General features: G+C 30.8%; 1 non-coding gene across 1 annotated transcript; it reads right to left on the bottom strand.

The window, feature by feature from the left end:
* Positions 1–5,841: 5,841 nt before the first annotated feature.
* Positions 5,842–5,948, bottom strand: LOC128289775 (small nucleolar RNA R71). The gene has a single exon (XR_008279419.1). It is a non-coding gene; the product is annotated as a small nucleolar RNA R71 (small nucleolar RNA).
* Between the last annotated feature and the right edge of the window lie 862 nt (positions 5,949–6,810).

The following is a 6,810-nucleotide window of genomic DNA, read 5'->3' as shown; positions in this document are numbered from 1 at the left end:
ACTGTTAAATAAATATTTATTTATTTATTTATTTTCTTTTGTTTTGTTTGAGCCCGGTCAAATTTGGGCTATTACATATTCTAATCTCTTTGCCTTAATTTCTTTCCTTTTCTTGCATGCATATCGCGAGGATTTCGTTCAAACACCCATGGCTACGCGCTGATGGGGCTAGTGCTGGATTGTAGCGCATGACGATTCTGGCATGATTCGCGCGCTGATGGTGGCACAATGCATAGTGGCGCAATGCATGGTGGCGAAGTTGAGGGGTCACGGCGCACTGATGAAGGCGACAATTGAGCCACTGGACCTGAAAAGTCATGACCTTTGGAACCTCGAAGCATCTAGAATCCCCCTTTGCGATGCCTAACTTCTCAGAGAGCCCTAGGGTTTCTAGATCCATTTACTGTTTTGGGCCTCTTGGGCCCCGTGTATCCTTGGGTCAAGGATATTAGATCATCCAGTATAAATGGGTCTGAGTATTTAAATTTGGGCTTGGGTGTAATGGGTTGTGGGGTTAAGTGTTTTATTTTCTGGTTTTGTACACGGACCCTTTTTAATGGACTGTTAAATAAATATTTATTTATTTATTTTCTTTTGTTTTGTTTGAGCCCGGTCAAATTTGGGCTATTACATGTGTGCATAATATATTAAAAAACAGAGAAGGGAGAAGTACCTTCTAAACTCACCTAGAAAAGCGAAGCTTTTCAGATCCCAACCGCCGTGTGTGGCGGGGTTGGCGACGGCGCGTGAGACTGAGCATATAAATCCGATGAACGGAGCAGACCGGCCTTAGGTCGGAGCTCAGAGGGCTGAAAAAAATCTCAGAGGATTTCTTTCGTTTCCTTTTTAAATCAGGTGTAAAAAATGATTTTAAAACTCTGAATTTGGCATATGTAACACAAATGAAACGACGTCGTTTTAGTTTAATTCAATAAGCATAAAACGACGTCGTTCTAAGGCCCAAGATCCGCCCGTTGACCCGATTACCCGGGGAGGATCCGCGCGTTTTTAAAAAATGGGTTAATTACCCAATTAGTCCCTCCACTTTTTTTTATGTTTACGATTTTGTTTCATTTTATTTATGATCTAGCCCTGATATTTTGTTCCAAGTTTTAATTTAGTCCTTGCAGTAACAGTTTTAAGTCCTGGATTGAAACGACGCTGTTTAGGGACAAGGAAAATTTTCCCGATGAGTCCCTAGGGTTTTAATGGCCGTTTCAATTAGGTTTGATCACAATTATTTTCTTATTAAATTAGTTACTGACTTTTATTCATGATTCAATTTAGTCCTTTTATACCTTTTAACATTTATGACCTATTTATTTTAAACTTTATACATATCTTGTTATATTTTAATATGAATATACGTATTATATATCTTATAATTATTTACTTATATTTTATTATATTATTACTTCATATCTTTCTATTACCATATTAATTAACATCTATCATTATTTATTATTTATTATAGTATATTTATATCGCGTAATGATTATATATCTTTGTATTATATATTATAATTATATTATTATATATTATTATTGTTTACTATATATTATTTTTCACAAATTAGTATTATTTTACATTATTTATATGATATTATTATATTGTGTTATTTTTATATATTATATGTTATTTTTACATATATATACTTTCATATTATATATTATAATTATTTTAAATTATTATGTCATTTTTCATACCATTATACAATTATATATATATTATACAATTATTTTATTATATATATAAATTCTTTCACATATTTGATATTTTATACATTATTTTTTTAAAATCATTATATTTTTGTTTTATATAATTATTATTCTTTTATAATTTTTTATCATATTATATATTAAATACTATTTTAAAATTATTATTAAATATTATTTTTAAAGTATATTTTGTAAAAATTACTCACTTTATTTTATATTTTTATTCTTTTATATATTTTTACTGTATATATATGTCATTTATGTATTAAACGTTATTTTCTAATTACTATTTGATGTTATATTTTATGAGCATGTGCATTGATACCTTTTGTATATATATTAAAATGTATATCATGCATCATTTCTTTGTATGTTTGAATGTTTTGCTTATTCATTTTCAATATATGCTATGTGTATCCTTATATATATGATGTTATGTAATTTTAAACTGTATGTATATAGTACATGATCTTTGTATTATTGCCATAGTATCGTTTAAAAGCATGTTTTATTCACTTATTATTGCAATATTCTATTCCATAATAATAATATGTTCCATCATGCGTCGGTTTTAAAAAGAGATTTTAAAGTTTTCAAAAATAAAAAGGCAATGCTTATATTTGGAAGCTTCGAGAAAGGTAGTGCCCTAACTTATTGGGTTGCAACTTTTGTCGTTGAGTTCGAATAGTCAAGTACCCTTCTAAGTTTTTATTTTTTCAAAATACGAGCAACTGTCTTGGAATTTCAAAGCGTTGTGTCTTAACTTATTGGATGTGGCGATTTGTCGTTTCAAGATAGGGATTTTCAAAAGGTTAACTTAGTGCCAATGTTTTGATATAAGTGAATCCCAATTTTCAAAATCAAGATATTTTAAAGAGGATTGCATCTTAAATTTTTTAAATTTCCGACCTTAAAGACCTTTGATAATTAATTAGGTACCAATTTTTGGGCGCTACGAGGGTGCTAATCCTTCCTTGTATGTAACCGACTCCCGAACCCGTTCTTTTATTTCGTAGACCAAAACTAATGATTTTAAAACAAAATGTTTTAAAGGTGATCCAATCACACCTAAAAAGATTGGTGGCGACTCCCGTTTTCATTTTTCTTAAAGTCGATTCCTATTTTCTAAAACTCGATTTAAAAATAGTTTCGACATCACAGTTCTAAATTATTTAAAATAATAATATGTATGGACAAAAACAAAGATAGTAGGAGGGCCATACTCTTCCAAATTCTTTAGGATTTGGAGCAGCATGGCCCTCCTACTATCTTTGTTTTCGTCCATACATATTATTATTTTTTGTTAAAATAGATTAAAGTCCTTGTATTCTTGATAAGTTTTGAATTTAGGCTTTTTATTTTATTTCAAATAATTTAGTTTCTCTATTTTTTAATTTAAAAACACAAGTCTAATTGTTAACATTGTTAAAATCATTTTGTGAAATTTATTGGTGTGGCTATGTGACACCTTATACCCAATCCAGTTGTTGGATCCGAATATAAAATGCCACACTCCGTTGTCAAAGAAACTTACTTTTCTATTTTACTCTTTTTTTTAAGGAAATGTAGTGGTAAAATTATTTTATAAAAATTTCGGCAACATTTCTACCTATTTTGCATAAAACCCATTGCAAAATTTAGATTTCACAAAATATCCACATTCAAATAATCTCCCAAATCAATTGACAACACTTCGATTTCTCAAAACATATCAATAAACTAGATTTCTATACTTTACTATTTCATCAAAACATTAGTTATAAAGTACTAGCAAAGAAAATATAATAAAAATATTTAAATTCAGTTTACGACATAATATTATATATATGCAAGCCTAGGTACATGATATTTACGTCAATTATAAAGTAAACTTTTCACCAACATATTTAAGCTAAACTTCAGTTTTTCGGATGCTGCTAGAACGACCTAACGAATCTAACTACCTACGCACTGAAAAATAGACAAACCGTACGCTGAGCAATTTTTATGCTCAATGATGCTAATATCATATAAATCATTACATAAATATTGAACATAAATTAATTGATAGAAATAAATTAAACATAATTATAAATATCATTAATAACATCACAATAAAAGAAAATTCTAATATTAATAAACTTTAATATTATGATATTGACAAATCGAATAAAGAAAATAAATTTTTTAATCTAATTCAAAATCGTGTAATTAATTTAATTCTCACAATATGGAAATTCAAATAAATTCAACTTTTGTTTTTACTTTTCTTTCAATTTAGATCCTGTACTAAAGTTTAGAGATAAGTGATAATATTAATATGTTTTAATCCCGTTTTAATGCATTTTTGGATGATTATTTGATGTAAAATGGTGAATTTTATGTTCCTAATCCTTTGAATTCATGTTTCTATACTTAGGAGAGAATTTGAGAGCAAAAGGAGTGAAAAACGAGCGAAAATCATAAAATTGGAGCAAGGTAAAGGAGTCACACGGGCTGGGCACATGGCTGTATGAGCCACATGGACATGTGCTAGACCGTGTGGAAATAGTGAGCTACACTCCAGAAACACGAAAAAACATAATTTTAAGGTTTTCGGGCATTCTAAAACCTATATAAAACAAAGATACGAAGAGAGGAGGGAGCTACCATAGAATACTAAAGAAAACAACTCGAAAAATGCCATTGAAGCTGACTTTGAAGCATATTTTCATCAAGATTGAAGTTCTCCTTTTGATTTCTTTAAAGTTTATTATAAGTTTCTTTGTTTCTTATGGTTATATTGCCTTTGGGATATTTTTATTTGCTATCATGAACTAATTTTCCAAATACCCAGGGAGATGAACCCTAGGATGAATTCTGTTATTTGATAACTATTTTTTATGCAATAAATACTCGGATCTTGTTCTCAATTATGTCTACTCAATTATGTTTGATGTGCTTAAATCATAGGATGAATAGACCTTGTTTAAGAGTAGATCTACCGTAATTGAGTGGAGTTGCATGTAATCCTAGAGATAAGACGACATAAATCTACAGGATTAGAGTAAAATATAATAGGGGGTCTATAGATCAAGTTAATACGATAATAGGAGTTTTAATTAGAAAAAAATTCAATTAATCAACCTACAGTCGGTTGCTTTTACTCTCGAAAGAGATATTAGCATAATTTAGGGATTTCTACGGATCAAGATACTAAGTGAAGAAATTGTTTAATTCAGATTGATAATGACAAATGAAATCTAGGTGAATTCTTTCCTAGGTATTGTTTCGCTTCTTGATTGTTAATCGTTTGTTTTCCTGATTCGTTCTTTGTCGTGTTCTTTAGTTAATTAATTTGTTAATTTTAGTTTTAATCAATCTCTCCAATTTATCAATTAAATAATAGAAGAAAGTAATTACTAGTACTTTTAGTCATTGTGGGAACAATATCTTTTCTCATCGTAGTTATAATATTAATTGATAGGTGCACTTACCGTTACTGGGGGTGAAATATTAGGAAAATTTTATTCCTATTAATTTAGCCATTTTAATTTTTTATATTATAATTTTTTTTGTTTGATTTTGGCAGGTTGTTTTGGTTTATGACTAGAGGAAACTTGTTGGATGCATTACCTTTTAACAGTGAGATTGAAAAGACTATTCATAGAAATCGTAAAGAGGTTAGGGAAACAAGGCAAAATCAACGAAATTTAGTAGACAATTAAGAGGAAAATAATATTACTATGGAGATGGGTGATAATCACAATAATCAGCTACCTCCTGCAAATCATGATCATCGCACTATGTGTTATTATGCTAAGCTTACTCTGATTGGGGCTGAATCGAGTATTCTGAGACCTACCATTACTGCAAACAATTTTGAGCTGAAGGCAATCACAATTTAGATGGTACAACAGTATGTTTAGTTTGATAGTTTGAAGATGAAGATCTGAATGCTCATTTGGCTAACTTTCTAGAGACTTGTGACACTTTCAAGATTAATGGTGCTATTGATAACGCCATATGCTCACTATTGTTCCCATTCTCTTTAAGGAGCAAGGCAAAATAATGGTTGAATTCATTGCTATGAGGTTCTATCACTAACTGGGCGCAAATGACTGAAAAATTTCTGTTGAAATACTTCCCGACAGTTAAAACAACTAAGTTGAGGAATGATATCTCTTCTTTTGCTCAAATTGATTTGGTGACATTATATGATGCATGAAAGAGATTTAACGATCTGTTGAGAATATGCCCTCATCATGGGTTGCCTTTATGGTTGCAAGTTCAAACCTTTTACAACGGTTTGCATCCCTTAACTAGGCAACTAATTGATGCAACAGTTGGTGGAACACTAAATAATAAAACACTCAAGGCAGCTCAAGAGTATATTGAGGAGATGTCATTGAATAACTATCAATGACAACTAATGAGAACGAAGCCGATTAAAGCAACCGATTTTTTAATATTGATGCAGTTTCTATGTTAGCGAATCAGGTTGAAGTTCTTGGTAAGAAAATTGATGGGTTAAATTTTTCTAAGCAGGTGAATCCAGTAGGGTAATATTGATGTGTCGTTGAGAGCACCAAAAGTATCCTATCCCTATAAAATAATGAAAAGAATTAGAATAAAGGAAGTATGGTCAAATCCTTAGGGACCGAATTTGCACAAGTTCCTATTCCTCGAGATTCTGGACAGAGTAGTGCACAAGAAAACCTATGTACCTGGGAAAAAAATAAAAAAAAAAGATAGAATTAAAGGTCTGATTGAATTGAAATTACGAAAATTAAAATTAAAATTGTAAAGATAAATAGAGTTGAGGAAAGAGAGCTTTTTTTATGGAGAGATTCCAGCCTCTGGTTATCTCGATCCACCTTGGGTTCAATCCTAGGCTTTTAGGTGATCCTTCTTGAACAGAATAAGCCAGTTATAGTGGAAGAGGACAGCTACGACCACCAGCTCCACTTAGATTTTAGATTTACAATTTAGAGGAACTTGACTTTAGCCAACCGTCGCTTTTGTGGGACAGTCTTACACTAGATCATCACTTCTTAATGGCGAACGCCACACCGTTTTGTCTCTTGGGCTTGACAACCATTGACGCAGTAAGCTAACAAACCGACTGTGCAAC

This window comes from Gossypium arboreum, chromosome 2 (assembly GCF_025698485.1).
Source record: "Gossypium arboreum isolate Shixiya-1 chromosome 2, ASM2569848v2, whole genome shotgun sequence".
Classification (NCBI taxonomy): Eukaryota; Viridiplantae; Streptophyta; class Magnoliopsida; order Malvales; family Malvaceae; genus Gossypium; species Gossypium arboreum.
The sequence above is the reverse complement of the archived record's forward strand: the minus strand, read 5'-3'. Positions and strand labels throughout refer to the sequence as shown.